Source organism: Pelophylax lessonae (genome assembly GCF_965119305.1).
Source record: "Pelophylax lessonae genome assembly, chromosome: 7".
NCBI classification, from domain to species: Eukaryota; Metazoa; Chordata; class Amphibia; order Anura; family Ranidae; genus Pelophylax; species Pelophylax lessonae.
Window position 1 is genome coordinate 64,522,966 of NC_138774.1, and position 16,966 is coordinate 64,539,931.

The following is a 16,966-nucleotide window of genomic DNA, read 5'->3' on the forward strand; positions in this document are numbered from 1 at the left end:
AGTTAAAAAAAAAAAAAGTGTTCAGTCATTCGTCGGTTTGCTATGATTTCAACTGGTCAGTAATAAATCTGTGATGCTTCAGCGCCATCTATTGGTTTGTTATGACTTCAACCGGTCAGTAATACATCTGTACTTCCTAGAGCGCCCTCTATTGGTTTTCTTCTAATGTGACAGCTCAGTTCAGTTAAAAAAAAAAAAAAAGTGTTCAGTCATTCGTCGGTTGGCTATGACTTCAACTGGTCAGTAATAAATCTGTGATGCTTCAGCGCCATCTATTGGTTTGTTATGACTTCAACTGGTCAGTAATACATCTGTACTACCTAGAGCGCCATCTATTGGTTTATTACTGCAGGAGGTTAATAACTGTGACCTTTCAGCGCCATCCATTAGTTTATTATTTAAGCGGGTCAGCAATAAATCAGTACCTTTAGAGCCATCTATTGGTTTGCTAATAGTGCCGCAGTTCAATAATACATCAGTGACCCTTCATCGCCATCTATTGGTTTATTATAACTTCAGCCCGTGCTGAAGTTATAATAAACCAATTACATCTGTGCTCTCTTCAGCGCCATCAATATTGGTTTTCTATTACTGCTGCAGTTCAATAATAAATCTGTGACCCTTTAACTCCATCTATTGGTTTGTTAGGACTTCAGCCAGGGCCAGTCATAAATTGAATGTTATGTGAATAAAGCCGGCACACGAAAAGTCTTCTTCCAAGTAAAATACTTTATTCCAACATGGATAGCGGTGACAACAAGACAAACTCTGACGCGATTCGGCTTTACGCCTTCCTCGTAGCGTGGTGTGGGAAAAGATGCAATCTCATGCATTCCCCACCTGGTGTGATCCAGACCTAAGAAGAGTCTCACTTCTCCGAGGTACATTACCATTTATGGAGCACCCCACGCAGATCTACTGCGGCGGGGCGGCTCTCCTGCGCCAAATCGTGTACCTGTACGTGACTTCGTGCGCAGGGTCTGGGGCTCGCACCACCGGCAACCTGCTCCCGCTGTAGCCAATCAGCGGCTCCGGCAGACGTGATGTCCACTGGGCCCCGCCCATCGTTCACAGGAGAGGCAGAACAGCGGTCTGTCAGAGGGCAAGATGGAGATCTTGTGTTTCTGCTAAGCAGTTCCTCCAATTAAGCACCTCCACCGCAGTTAGAAAGCACTCCCTAGGAGCACACTTAGGGCCAGTTCACACCACATGTGGTCCGGTGTGTTTTTTATCCGCATCAAAAAAAATGCATGGAGAATAGGTTGTACGGTTTTCAACGGCATAGTTCACAGCAGTGCGGTCAGTTCCAGAAAAAAAAAGAACGTGCTGCATTTTTTCTGCACTGGAACGCTGAAAAAACGCACCAAAAATTCACTGGAACGCACATGTCCTTATTTAGGGTTAAGGGCCAGTTCACACCATTGAAAAGCAGTCCGGGTGCCTTTCAGGAGGCTTTTTTGCATGCGTGTTTTGGAGACATTCCAGTACGTTTTTGAAACGTTTTTGGCACGTTCCGGTGCACTTTTTCCCTGTCTTTTTTCTTCACCTTAAATAAGGATGTGCGTTCCAGTGCATTTTTGGTGCGTTTAGGTGCAATCCAGTGTGATTTTTATATGTTTTACTGCGTTCCAGTAAAGTTCGGTGCAGGAAAAATGCAGCACGTTTTACTTTCTTTTCCTTTTTTTTTTTTTTCTGGAACTGGAACGCGCTGGAATTCTGCTGCCTACACTGGTGTGAACTATGCCATTGAAAACCATATAACCTACTATCCATGTGTTTTTGATGCAGAAAAAAAAAACGCACTGAACCGCATGTGGTGTGAATTGACCCTAAGAAAAAGGAGAAAAATGCACTAAAAATACAGTTCAATAAAGAAGGAATAGGAGGGCCCTGCTCATGGAGTTTACAGTCCAAAGGGGAGGGGGCCATTTTTTTTTATTCTTTTCCTGGATTTTGTAGAATTGATTTGGTGTAAGAAATAAATTTGTTGTGAACCCACCCGCTCCATAAATTTATGCTACAGTTAACACAGAACTCAATTAAAACAAGGTCTTCAGCAGTATTTATACCCCATGATTTTAAACAGGGTCAACTTAGGGAGAGGGTTCCATTTTTATTTTTTTACCTCTATACATCCCAAACTGATTGTAGAAATGACCTTCTATCGAGGAATAATGTCTGTGAAAAAAAAAGTTGATTATAAGATACAAAAAAATAAGGCAAATCACCGTTTGCAAATCAAAAAATGCATCTTGGGAGCAAGCTGTTTTCAAAGACCATACTAGACTGTTTACTGGCTGGTGGGTGGGGTCTGTGCTCCAAAAATGCATCTGGTTGGCTGGTGGGCGGGGTACGCTTTCCTGGCAGGGCCGCTGACTTCCATACAGCGATAAGCCCTCACGCAATGTGCTGTATTCTTTTTAAAATCAAATTTTCATTTCACAGACATTATTCCTCAGGAAGACGGTCATTTATAGAATTGGTTTGGAATGTATAGATGAAAATATTACAATTGTACCCTCTTCCTAAGTTCAAAATTTTTCTGACACTTGTTGTTTACAATTTAAAATCAGTTTAGGGATTTTTTGGCTAGAAAATTACTTAAAACCCCCCAAAGATTATGTATTTCTTTTTAGCAGAGACCCTAGAGAATAAAATGGAGATGGTTGCAGTATTTTTTAGCACACCGTATTTGCGCAGCGGTCTTACAAACAAAATAGGAATAGGAGGGCCCTGCTCATAGAGCTTACAATCCAAAGGGGGGGGGGGCATTTTTTATTCTTTGTTTTCACACGGGCAGAAGATTCAGCGTTGTCTAATATAGAACCGCACTTTGCTTTACACCCACATAGGTTACAGGTTACCGCACCCCCATGTCATCACGTTAATGTGGCTTTGCCGCAACCTCGATCAGAGGTTTGTAATAGAACTGTATCCTTCTAGCGCCCTCTATTGGTTTTCTTCTAATGTGACAGCTCAGTTCAGTTAAAAAAAAAAAAAGTGTTCAGTCATTCGTCGGTTTGCTATGATTTCAACTGGTCAGTAATAAATCTGTGATGCTTCAGCGCCATCTATTGGTTTGTTATGACTTCAACCGGTCAGTAATACATCTGTACTACCTAGAGCGCCCTCTATTGGTTTTCTTCTAATGTGACAGCTCAGTTCAGTTAAAAAAAAAAAAAAAGTGTTCAGTCATTCGTCGGTTGGCTATGACTTCAACTGGTCAGTAATAAATCTGTGATGCTTCAGCGCCATCTATTGGTTTGTTATGACTTCAACCGGTCAGTAATACATCTGTACTACCTAGAGCGCCCTCTATTGGTTTTCTTCTAATGTGACAGCTCAGTTCAGTTAAAAAAAAAAAAAAAAAAGTGTTCAGTCATTCGTCGGTTGGCTATGACTTCAACTGGTCAGTAATAAATCTGTGATGCTTCAGCGCCATCTATTGGTTTGTTATGACTTCAACCGGTCAGTAATACATCTGTACTACCTAGAGCGCCATCTATTGGTTTATTACTGCAGGAGGTTAATAACTGTGACCTTTCAGCGCCATCCATTAGTTTATTATTTAAGCGGGTCAGCAATAAATCAGTACCTTTAGAGCCATCTATTGGTTTGCTAATAGTGCCGCAGTTCAATAATACATCCGTGACCCTTCATCGCCATCTATTGGTTTATTATAACTTCAGCCCGTGCTGAAGTTATAATAAACCAATTACATCTGTGCTCTCTTCAGCGCCATCAATATTGGTTTTCTATTACTGCTGCAGTTCAATAATAAATCTGTGACCCTTTAACTCCATCTATTGGTTTGTTAGGACTTCAGCCAGGGCCAGTCATAAATTGAATGTTATGTGAATAAAGCCGGCACACGAAAAGTCTTCTTCCAAGTAAAATACTTTATTCCAACATGGATAGCGGTGACAACAAGACAAACGCTGACGCGATTCGGCTTTACGCCTTCCTCGTAGCGTGGTGTGGGAAAAGATGCAATCTCATGCATTCCCACACCTGGTGTGATCCAGACCTAAGAAGAGTCTCACTTCTCCGAGGTACATTACCATTTATGGAGCACCCCACGCAGATGTACTGCGGCGGGGCGGCTCTCCTGCGCCAAATTGTGTACCTGTACGTGACTTCATGCGCAGGGTCTGGGGCTTGCACCACCGGCAACCTGCTCCCGCTGTAGCCAATCAGCGGCTCCGGCAGACGTGATGTCCACTGGGCCCCGCCCATCGTTCACAGGAGAGGCAGAACAGTGGTCTGTCAGAGGGCAAGATGGAGATCTTGTGTTTCTGCTAAGCAGTTCCTCCAATTAAGCACCTCCACCGCAGTTAGAAAGCACTCCCTAGGAGCACACTTAGGGCCAGTTCACACCACATGTGGTCCGGTGTGTTTTTTATCCGCATAAAAAAAAATGCATGGAGAATAGGTTGTACGGTTTTCAACGGCATAGTTCACAGCAGTGCGGTCAGTTCCAGAAAAAAAAAGTAGAACGTGTTGCATTTTTTCTGCACTGGAACGCTGAAAAAACGCACCAAAAATTCACTGGAACGCACATGTCCTTATTTAGGGTTAAGGGCCAGTTCACAAAATTGAAAAGCAGTCCGGGTGCCTTTCAGGAGACTTTTTTGCATGCGTGTTTTGGAGGCATTCCAGTACGTTTTTGAAACGTTTTTGGCACGTTCCGGTGCACTTTTTCCCTGTCTTTTTTCTTCACCTTAAATAAGGATGTGCGTTCCAGTGCATTTTTGGTGCGTTTAGGTGCATTCCAGTGTGATTTTTATATGTTTTACTGCGTTCCAGTAAAGTTCGGTGCAGGAAAAATGCAGCACGTTTTACTTTCTTTTCCTTTTTTTTTTTCTGGAACTGGAACGCGCTGGAATTCTGCTGCCTACACTGGTGTGAACTATGCCATTGAAAACCATATAACCTACTATCCATGTGTTTTTGATGCAGAAAAAAAAAACGCACTGAACCGCATGTGGTGTGAATTGACCCTAAGAAAAAGGAGAAAAATGCACTAAAAATACAGTTCAATAAAGAAGGAATAGGAGGGCCCTGCTCATGGAGTTTACAGTCCAAAGGGGAGGGGGCCATTTTTTTTTTATTCTTTTCCTGGATTTTGTAGAATTGATTTGGTGTAAGAAATAAATTTGTTGTGAACCCACCCGCTCCATAAATTTATGCTACGGTTAACACAGAACTCAATTAAAACAAAATCTTCAGCAGTATTTATACCCCATGATTTTAAACAGGGTCAACTTAGGGAGAGGGTTCCATTTTTATTTTTTTACCTCTATACATCCCAAACTGATTGTAGAAATGACCTTCTATCGAGGAATAATGTCTGTGAAAAAAAAAGTTGATTATAAGATACAAAAAAATAAGGCAAATCACCGTTTGCAAATCAAATAATGCATCTTGGGAGCAAGCTGTTTTCAAAGACCATACTAGACTGTTTACTGGCTGGTGGGTGGGGTCTGTGCTCCAAAAATGCATCTGGTTGGCTGGTGGGCGGGGTACGCTTTCCTGGCAGGGGCGCTGACTTCCATACAGCGATAAGCCCTCACGCAATGTGCTGTGTTCTTTTTAAAATCAAATTTTCATTTCACAGACATTATTCCTCAGGAAGACGGTCATTTATAGAATTGGTTTGGAATGTATAGATGAAAATATTACAATTGTACCCTCTTCCTAAGTTCAAAATTTTTCTGACACTTGTTGTTTACAATTTAAAATCAGTTTAGGGATTTTTTGGCTAGAAAATTACTTAAAACCCCCCAAAGATTATGTATTTCTTTTTAGCAGAGACCCTAGAGAATAAAATGGAGATGGTTGCAGTATTTTTTAGCACACCGTATTTGCGCAGCGGTCTTACAAACAAAATAGGAATAGGAGGGCCCTGCTCATAGAGCTTACAATCCAAAGGGGGGGGGCATTTTTTATTCTTTGTTTTCACACGGGCAGAAGATTCAGCGTTGTCTAATATAGAACCGCACTTTGCTTTACACCCATATAGGTTACAGGTTACCGCACCCCCATGTCATCACGTTAATGTGGCTTTGCCGCAACCTCGATCAGAGGTTTGTAATAGAACTGTATCCTTCTAGCGCCCTCTATTGGTTTTCTTCTAATGTGACAGCTCAGTTCAGTTAAAAAAAAAAAAAGTGTTCAGTCATTCGTCGGTTTGCTATGATTTCAACTGGTCAGTAATAAATCTGTGATGCTTCAGCGCCATCTATTGGTTTGTTATGACTTCAACCGGTCAGTAATACATCTGTACTACCTAGAGCGCCCTCTATTGGTTTTCTTCTAATGTGACAGCTCAGTTCAGTTAAAAAAAAAAAAAAAGTGTTCAGTCATTCGTCGGTTGGCTATGACTTCAACTGGTCAGTAATAAATCTGTGATGCTTCAGCGCCATCTATTGGTTTGTTATGACTTCAACCGGTCAGTAATACATCTGTACTACCTAGAGCGCCCTCTATTGGTTTTCTTCTAATGTGACAGCTCAGTTCAGTTAAAAAAAAAAAAAAAAAAGTGTTCAGTCATTCGTCGGTTGGCTATGACTTCAACTGGTCAGTAATAAATCTGTGATGCTTCAGCGCCATCTATTGGTTTGTTATGACTTCAACCGGTCAGTAATACATCTGTACTACCTAGAGCGCCATCTATTGGTTTATTACTGCAGGAGGTTAATAACTGTGACCTTTCAGCGCCATCCATTAGTTTATTATTTAAGCGGGTCAGCAATAAATCAGTACCTTTAGAGCCATCTATTGGTTTGCTAATAGTGCCGCAGTTCAATAATACATCCGTGACCCTTCATCGCCATCTATTGGTTTATTATAACTTCAGCCCGTGCTGAAGTTATAATAAACCAATTACATCTGTGCTCTCTTCAGCGCCATCAATATTGGTTTTCTATTACTGCTGCAGTTCAATAATAAATCTGTGACCCTTTAACTCCATCTATTGGTTTGTTAGGACTTCAGCCAGGGCCAGTCATAAATTGAATGTTATGTGAATAAAGCCGGCACACGAAAAGTCTTCTTCCAAGTAAAATACTTTATTCCAACATGGATAGCGGTGACAACAAGACAAACGCTGACGCGATTCGGCTTTACGCCTTCCTCGTAGCGTGGTGTGGGAAAAGATGCAATCTCATGCATTCCCACACCTGGTGTGATCCAGACCTAAGAAGAGTCTCACTTCTCCGAGGTACATTACCATTTATGGAGCACCCCACGCAGATGTACTGCGGCGGGGCGGCTCTCCTGCGCCAAATTGTGTACCTGTACGTGACTTCATGCGCAGGGTCTGGGGCTTGCACCACCGGCAACCTGCTCCCGCTGTAGCCAATCAGCGGCTCCGGCAGACGTGATGTCCACTGGGCCCCGCCCATCGTTCACAGGAGAGGCAGAACAGTGGTCTGTCAGAGGGCAAGATGGAGATCTTGTGTTTCTGCTAAGCAGTTCCTCCAATTAAGCACCTCCACCGCAGTTAGAAAGCACTCCCTAGGAGCACACTTAGGGCCAGTTCACACCACATGTGGTCCGGTGTGTTTTTTATCCGCATAAAAAAAAATGCATGGAGAATAGGTTGTACGGTTTTCAACGGCATAGTTCACAGCAGTGCGGTCAGTTCCAGAAAAAAAAAGTAGAACGTGTTGCATTTTTTCTGCACTGGAACGCTGAAAAAACGCACCAAAAATTCACTGGAACGCACATGTCCTTATTTAGGGTTAAGGGCCAGTTCACAAAATTGAAAAGCAGTCCGGGTGCCTTTCAGGAGACTTTTTTGCATGCGTGTTTTGGAGGCATTCCAGTACGTTTTTGAAACGTTTTTGGCACGTTCCGGTGCACTTTTTCCCTGTCTTTTTTCTTCACCTTAAATAAGGATGTGCGTTCCAGTGCATTTTTGGTGCGTTTAGGTGCATTCCAGTGTGATTTTTATATGTTTTACTGCGTTCCAGTAAAGTTCGGTGCAGGAAAAATGCAGCACGTTTTACTTTCTTTTCCTTTTTTTTTTTCTGGAACTGGAACGCGCTGGAATTCTGCTGCCTACACTGGTGTGAACTATGCCATTGAAAACCATATAACCTACTATCCATGTGTTTTTGATGCAGAAAAAAAAAACGCACTGAACCGCATGTGGTGTGAATTGACCCTAAGAAAAAGGAGAAAAATGCACTAAAAATACAGTTCAATAAAGAAGGAATAGGAGGGCCCTGCTCATGGAGTTTACAGTCCAAAGGGGAGGGGGCCATTTTTTTTTTATTCTTTTCCTGGATTTTGTAGAATTGATTTGGTGTAAGAAATAAATTTGTTGTGAACCCACCCGCTCCATAAATTTATGCTACGGTTAACACAGAACTCAATTAAAACAAAATCTTCAGCAGTATTTATACCCCATGATTTTAAACAGGGTCAACTTAGGGAGAGGGTTCCATTTTTATTTTTTTACCTCTATACATCCCAAACTGATTGTAGAAATGACCTTCTATCGAGGAATAATGTCTGTGAAAAAAAAAGTTGATTATAAGATACAAAAAAATAAGGCAAATCACCGTTTGCAAATCAAATAATGCATCTTGGGAGCAAGCTGTTTTCAAAGACCATACTAGACTGTTTACTGGCTGGTGGGTGGGGTCTGTGCTCCAAAAATGCATCTGGTTGGCTGGTGGGCGGGGTACGCTTTCCTGGCAGGGGCGCTGACTTCCATACAGCGATAAGCCCTCACGCAATGTGCTGTGTTCTTTTTAAAATCAAATTTTCATTTCACAGACATTATTCCTCAGGAAGACGGTCATTTATAGAATTGGTTTGGAATGTATAGATGAAAATATTACAATTGTACCCTCTTCCTAAGTTCAAAATTTTTCTGACACTTGTTGTTTACAATTTAAAATCAGTTTAGGGATTTTTTGGCTAGAAAATTACTTAAAACCCCCCAAAGATTATGTATTTCTTTTTAGCAGAGACCCTAGAGAATAAAATGGAGATGGTTGCAGTATTTTTTAGCACACCGTATTTGCGCAGCGGTCTTACAAACAAAATAGGAATAGGAGGGCCCTGCTCATAGAGCTTACAATCCAAAGGGGGGGGGGGCATTTTTTATTCTTTGTTTTCACACGGGCAGAAGATTCAGCGTTGTCTAATATAGAACCGCACTTTGCTTTACACCCATATAGGTTACAGGTTACCGCACCCCCATGTCATCACGTTAATGTGGCTTTGCCGCAACCTCGATCAGAGGTTTGTAATAGAACTGTATCCTTCTAGCGCCCTCTATTGGTTTTCTTCTAATGTGACAGCTCAGTTCAGTTAAAAAAAAAAAAAGTGTTCAGTCATTCGTCGGTTTGCTATGATTTCAACTGGTCAGTAATAAATCTGTGATGCTTCAGCGCCATCTATTGGTTTGTTATGACTTCAACCGGTCAGTAATACATCTGTACTACCTAGAGCGCCCTCTATTGGTTTTCTTCTAATGTGACAGCTCAGTTCAGTTAAAAAAAAAAAAAAAGTGTTCAGTCATTCGTCGGTTGGCTATGACTTCAACTGGTCAGTAATAAATCTGTGATGCTTCAGCGCCATCTATTGGTTTGTTATGACTTCAACCGGTCAGTAATACATCTGTACTACCTAGAGCGCCCTCTATTGGTTTTCTTCTAATGTGACAGCTCAGTTCAGTTAAAAAAAAAAAAAAAGTGTTCAGTCATTCGTCGGTTGGCTATGACTTCAACTGGTCAGTAATAAATCTGTGATGCTTCAGCGCCATCTATTGGTTTGTTATGACTTCAACCGGTCAGTAATACATCTGTACTACCTAGAGCGCCATCTATTGGTTTATTACTGCAGGAGGTTAATAACTGTGACCTTTCAGCGCCATCCATTAGTTTATTATTTAAGCGGGTCAGCAATAAATCAGTACCTTTAGAGCCATCTATTGGTTTGCTAATAGTGCCGCAGTTCAATAATACATCCGTGACCCTTCATCGCCATCTATTGGTTTATTATAACTTCAGCCCGTGCTGAAGTTATAATAAACCAATTACATCTGTGCTCTCTTCAGCGCCATCAATATTGGTTTTCTATTACTGCTGCAGTTCAATAATAAATCTGTGACCCTTTAACTCCATCTATTGGTTTGTTAGGACTTCAGCCAGGGCCAGTCATAAATTGAATGTTATGTGAATAAAGCCGGCACACGAAAAGTCTTCTTCCAAGTAAAATACTTTATTCCAACATGGATAGCGGTGACAACAAGACAAACGCTGATACGATTCGGCTTTACGCCTTCCTCGTAGCGTGGTGTGGGAAAAGATGCAATCTCATGCATTCCCCACCTGGTGTGATCCAGACCTAAGAAGAGTCTCACTTCTCCGAGGTACATTACCATTTATGGAGCACCCCACGCAGATGTACTGCGGCGGGGCGGCTCTCCTGCGCCAAATCGTGTACCTGTACGTGACTTAGTGCGCAGGGTCTGGGGCTCGCACCACCGGCAACCTGCTCCCGCTGTAGCCAATCAGCGGCTCCGGCAGACGTGATGTCCACTGGGCCCCGCCCATCGTTCACAGGAGAGGCAGAACAGCGGTCTGTCAGAGGGCAAGATGGAGATCTTGTGTTTCTGCTAAGCAGTTCCTCCAATTAAGCACCTCCACCGCAGTTAGAAAGCACTCCCTAGGAGCACACTTAGGGCCAGTTCACACCACATGTGGTCCGGTGTGTTTTTTATCCGCATCAAAAAAAATGCATGGAGAATAGGTTGTACGGTTTTCAACGGCATAGTTCAATGCAGTGCGGTCAGTTCCAGAAAAAAAAAGTAGAACGTGCTGCATTTTTTCTGCACTGGAACGCTGAAAAAACGCACCAAAAATTCACTGGAACGCACATGTCCTTATTTAGGGTTAAGGGCCAGTTCACACCATTGAAAAGCAGTCCGGGTGCCTTTCAGGAGGCTTTTTTGCATGCGTGTTTTGGAGACATTCCAGTACGTTTTTGAAACGTTTTTGGCACGTTCCGGTGCACTTTTTCCCTGTCTTTTTTCTTCACCTTAAATAAGGATGTGCGTTCCAGTGCATTTTTGGTGCGTTTAGGTGCAATCCAGTGTGATTTTTATATGTTTTACTGCGTTCCAGTAAAGTTCGGTGCAGGAAAAATGCAGCACGTTTTACTTTCTTTTCCTTTTTTTTTTTTTTCTGGAACTGGAACGCGCTGGAATTCTGCTGCCTACACTGGTGTGAACTATGCCATTGAAAACCATATAACCTACTATCCATGTGTTTTTGATGCAGAAAAAAAAAAACGCACTGAACCGCATGTGGTGTGAATTGACCCTAAGAAAAAGGAGAAAAATGCACTAAAAATACAGTTCAATAAAGAAGGAATAGGAGGGCCCTGCTCATGGAGTTTACAGTCCAAAGGGGAGGGGGCCATTTTTTTTTATTCTTTTCCTGGATTTTGTAGAATTGATTTGGTGTAAGAAATAAATTTGTTGTGAACCCACCCGCTCCATAAATTTATGCCACGGTTAACACAGAACTCAATTAAAACAAGGTCTTCAGCAGTATTTATACCCCATGATTTTAAACAGGGCCAACTTAGGGAGAGGGTTTCATTTTTATTTTTTTACCTCTATACATCCCAAACTGATTGTAGAAATGACCTTCTATCGAGGAATAATGTCTGTGAAAAAAAAAGTTGATTATAAGATACAAAAAAATAAGGCAAATCACCGTTTGCAAATCAAAAAATGCATCTTGGGAGCAAGCTGTTTTCAAAGACCATACTAGACTGTTTACTGGCTGGTGGGTGGGGTCTGTGCTCCAAAAATGCATCTGGTTGGCTGGTGGGCGGGGTACGCTTTCCTGGCAGGGCCGCTGACTTCCATACAGCGATAAGCCCTCACGCAATGTGCTGTATTCTTTTTAAAATCAAATTTTCATTTCACAGACATTATTCCTCAGGAAGACGGTCATTTATAGAATTGGTTTGGAATGTATAGATGAAAATATTACAATTGTACCCTCTTCCTAAGTTCAAAATTTTTCTGACACTTGTTGTTTACAATTTAAAATCAGTTTAGGGATTTTTTGGCTAGAAAATTACTTAAAACCCCCCAAAGATTATGTATTTCTTTTTAGCAGAGACCCTAGAGAATAAAATGGAGATGGTTGCAGTATTTTTTAGCACACCGTATTTGCGCAGCGGTCTTACAAACAAAATAGGAATAGGAGGGCCCTGCTTATAGAGCTTACAATCCAAAGGGGGGGGGGCATTTTTTATTCTTTGTTTTCACACGGGCAGAAGATTCAGCGTTGTCTAATATAGAACCGCACTTTGCTTTACACCCATATAGGTTACAGGTTACCGCACCCCCATGTCATCACGTTAATGTGGCTTTGCCGCAACCTCGATCAGAGGTTTGTAATAGAACTGTATCCTTCTAGCGCCCTCTATTGGTTTTCTTCTAATGTGACAGCTCAGTTCAGTTAAAAAAAAAAAAAAAAAAGTGTTCAGTCATTCGTCGGTTTGCTATGACTTCAACTGGTCAGTAATAAATCTGTGATGCTTCAGCGCCATCTATTGGTTTGTTATGACTTCAACCGGTCAGTAATACATCTGTACTACCTAGAGCGCCATCTATTGGTTTATTACTGCAGGAGGTTAATAACTGTGACCTTTCAGCGCCATCCATTAGTTTATTATTTAAGCGGGTCAGCAATAAATCAGTACCTTTAGAGCCATCTATTGGTTTGCTAATAGTGCCGCAGTTCAATAATACATCCGTGACCCTTCATCGCCATCTATTGGTTTATTATAACTTCAGCCCGTGCTGAAGTTATAATAAACCAATTACATCTGTGCTCTCTTCAGCGCCATCAATATTGGTTTTCTATTACTGCTGCAGTTCAATAATAAATCTGTGACCCTTTAACTCCATCTATTGGTTTGTTAGGACTTCAGCCAGGGCCAGTCATAAATTGAATGTTATGTGAATAAAGCCGGCACACGAAAAGTCTTCTTCCAAGTAAAATACTTTATTCCAACATGGATAGCGGTGACAACAAGACAAACGCTGACGCGATTCGGCTTTACGCCTTCCTCGTAGCGTGGTGTGGGAAAAGATGCAATCTCATGCATTCCCACACCTGGTGTGATCCAGACCTAAGAAGAGTCTCACTTCTCAGAGGTACATTACCATTTATGGAGCACCCCACGCAGATGTACTGCGGCGGGGTGGCTCTCCTGCGCCAAATCGTGTACCTGTACGTGACTTCGTGCGCAGGGTCTGGGGCTCGCACCACCGGCAACCTGCTCCCGCTGTAGCCAATCAGCGGCCCCGCCCATCGTTCACAGGAGAGGCAGAACAGCGGTCTGTCAGAGGGCAAGATGGAGATCTTGTGTTTCTGCTAAGCAGTTCCTCCAATTAAGCACCTCCACCGCAGTTAGAAAGCACTCCCTAGGAGCACACTTAGGGCCAGTTCACACCACATGTGGTCCGGTGTGTTTTTTATCCGCATCAAAAAAAAATGCATGGAGAATAGGTTGTACGGTTTTCAACGGCATAGTTCACAGCAGTGCGGTCAGTTCCAGAAAAAAAAAGTAGAACGTGCTGCATTTTTTCTGCACTGGAACGCTGAAAAAACGCACCAAAAATTCACTGGAACGCACATGTCCTTATTTAGGGTTAAGGGCCAGTTCACACCATTGAAAAGCAGTCCGGGTGACTTTCAGGAGGCTTTTTTGCATGCGTGTTTTGGAGACATTCCAGTACGTTTTTGAAACGTTTTTGGCACGTTCCGGTGCACTTTTTCCCTGTCTTTTTTCTTCACCTTAAATAAGGATGTGCGTTCCAGTGCATTTTTGGTGCGTTTAGGTGCAATCCAGTGTGATTTTTATATGTTTTACTGCGTTCCAGTAAAGTTCGGTGCAGGAAAAATGCAGCACGTTTTACTTTCTTTTCCTTTTTTTTTTTCTGGAACTGGAACGCGCTGGAATTCTGCTGCCTACACTGGTGTGAACTATGCCATTGAAAACCATATAACCTACTATCCATGTGTTTTTGATGCAGAAAAAAAAAACGCACTGAACCGCATGTGGTGTGAATTGACCCTAAGAAAAAGGAGAAAAATGCACTAAAAATACAGTTCAATAAAGAAGGAATAGGAGGGCCCTGCTCATGGAGTTTACAGTCCAAAGGGGAGGGGGCCATTTTTTTTTTATTCTTTTCCTGGATTTTGTAGAATTGATTAGGTGTAAGAAACAAATTTGTTTCTCTATCCATAAATTCTCTATCTCTATCCATCCGCTCCATAAATTTATGCTACGGTTAACACAGAACTCAATTAAAACAAGGTCTTCAGCAGTATTTATACCCCATGATTTTAAACAGGGTCAACTTAGGGAGAGGGTTCCATTTTTATTTTTTTACCTCTATACATCCCAAACTGATTGTAGAAATGACCTTCTATCGAGGAATAATGTCTGTGAAAAAAAAAGTTGATTATAAGATACAAAAAAATAAGGCAAATCACCGTTTGCAAATCAAAAAATGCATCTTGGGAGCAAGCTGTTTTCAAAGACCATACTAGACTGTTTACTGGCTGGTGGGTGGGGTCTGTGCTCCAAAAATGCATCTGGTTGGCTGGTGGGCGGGGTACGCTTTCCTGGCAGGGCCGCTGACTTCCATACAGCGATAAGCCCTCACGCAATGTGCTGTGTTCTTTTTAAAATCAAATTTTCATTTCACAGACATTATTCCTCAGGAAGACGGTCATTTATAGAATTGGTTTGGAATGTATAGATGAAAATATTACAATTGTACCCTCTTCCTAAGTTCAAAATTTTTCTGACACTTGTTGTTTACAATTTAAAATCAGTTTAGGGATTTTTTGGCTAGAAAATTACTTAAAACCCCCCAAAGATTATGTATTTCTTTTTAGCAGAGACCCTAGAGAATAAAATGGAGATGGTTGCAGTATTTTTTAGCACACCGTATTTGCGCAGCGGTCTTACAAACAAAATAGGAATAGGAGGGCCCTGCTCATAGAGCTTACAATCCAAAGGGGGGGGCATTTTTTATTCTTTGTTTTCACACAGGCAGAAGATTCAGCGTTGTCTAATATAGAACCGCACTTTGCTTTACACCCATATAGGTTACAGGTTACCGCACCCTCATGTCATCACGTTAATGTGGCTTTGCCGCAACCTCGATCAGAGGTTTGTAATAGAACTGTATCCTTCTAGCGCCCTCTATTGGTTTTCTTCTAATGTGACAGCTCAGTTCAGTTAAAAAAAAAAAAAAAAGTGTTCAGTCATTCGTCGGTTTGCTATGACTTCAACTGGTCAGTAATAAATCTGTGATGCTTCAGCGCCATCTATTGGTTTGTTATGACTTCAACCGGTCAGTAATACATCTGTACTACCTAGAGCGCCCTCTATTGGTTTTCTTCTAATGTGACAGCTCAGTTCAGTTAAAAAAAAAAAAAAAAGTGTTCAGTCATTCGTCGGTTTGCTATGACTTCAACTGGTCAGTAATAAATCTGTGATGCTTCAGCGCCATCTATTGGTTTGTTATGACTTCAACCGGTCAGTAATACATCTGTACTACCTAGAGCGCCATCTATTGGTTTATTACTGCAGGAGGTTAATAACTGTGACCTTTCAGCGCCATCCATTAGTTTATTATTTAAGCGGGTCAGCAATAAATCAGTACCTTTAGAGCCATCTATTGGTTTGCTAATAGTGCCGCAGTTCAATAATACATCCGTGACCCTTCATCGCCATCTATTGGTTTATTATAACTTCAGCCTGTGCTGAAGTTATAATAAACCAATTACATCTGTGCTCTCTTCAGCGCCATCAATATTGGTTTTCTATTACTGCTGCAGTTCAATAATAAATCTGTGACCCTTTAACTCCATCTATTGGTTTGTTAGGACTTCAGCCAGGGCCAGTCATAAATTGAATGTTATGTGAATAAAGCCGGCACACGAAAAGTCTTCTTCCAAGTAAAATACTTTATTCCAACATGGATAGCGGTGACAACAAGACAAACGCTGACGCGATTCGGCTTTACGCCTTCCTCGTAGCGTGGTGTGGGAAAAGATGCAATCTCATGCATTCCCACACCTGGTGTGATCCAGACCTAAGAAGAGTCTCACTTCTCCGAGGTACATTACCATTTATGGAGCACCCCACGCAGATGTACTGCGGCGGGGCGGCTCTCCTGCGCCAAATCGTGTACCTGTACGTGACTTCGTGCGCAGGGTCTGGGGCTCGCACCACCGGCAACCTGCTCCCGCTGTAGCCAATCAGCGGCTCCGGCAGACGTGATGTCCACTGGGCCCCACCCATCGTTCACAGGAGAGGCAGAACAGCGGTCTGTCAGAGGGCAAGATGGAGATCTTGTGTTTCTGCTAAGCAGTTCCTCCAATTAAGCACCTCCACCGCAGTTAGAAAGCACTCCCTAGGAGCACACTTAGGGCCAGTTCACACCACATGTGGTCCGGTGTGTTTTTTATCCGCATCAAAAAAAATGCATGGAGAATAGGTTGTACGGTTTTCAACGGCATAGTTCACAGCAGTGCGGTCAGTTCCAGAAAAAAAAAGTAGAACGTGCTGCATTTTTTCTGCACTGGAACGCTGAAAAAACGCACCAAAAATTCACTGGAACGCACATGTCCTTATTTAGGGTTAAGGGCCAGTTCACACCATTGAAAAGCAGTCCGGGTGCCTTTCAGGAGGCTTTTTTGCATGCGTGTTTTGGAGACATTCCAGTACGCTTTTGAAACGTTTTTGGCACGTTCCGGTGCACTTTTTCCCTGTCTTTTTTCTTCACCTTAAATAAGGATGTGCGTTCCAGTGCATTTTTGGTGCGTTTAGGTGCATTCCAGTGTGATTTTTATATGTTTTACTGCGTTCCAGTAAAGTTCGGTGCAGGAAAAATGCAGCACGT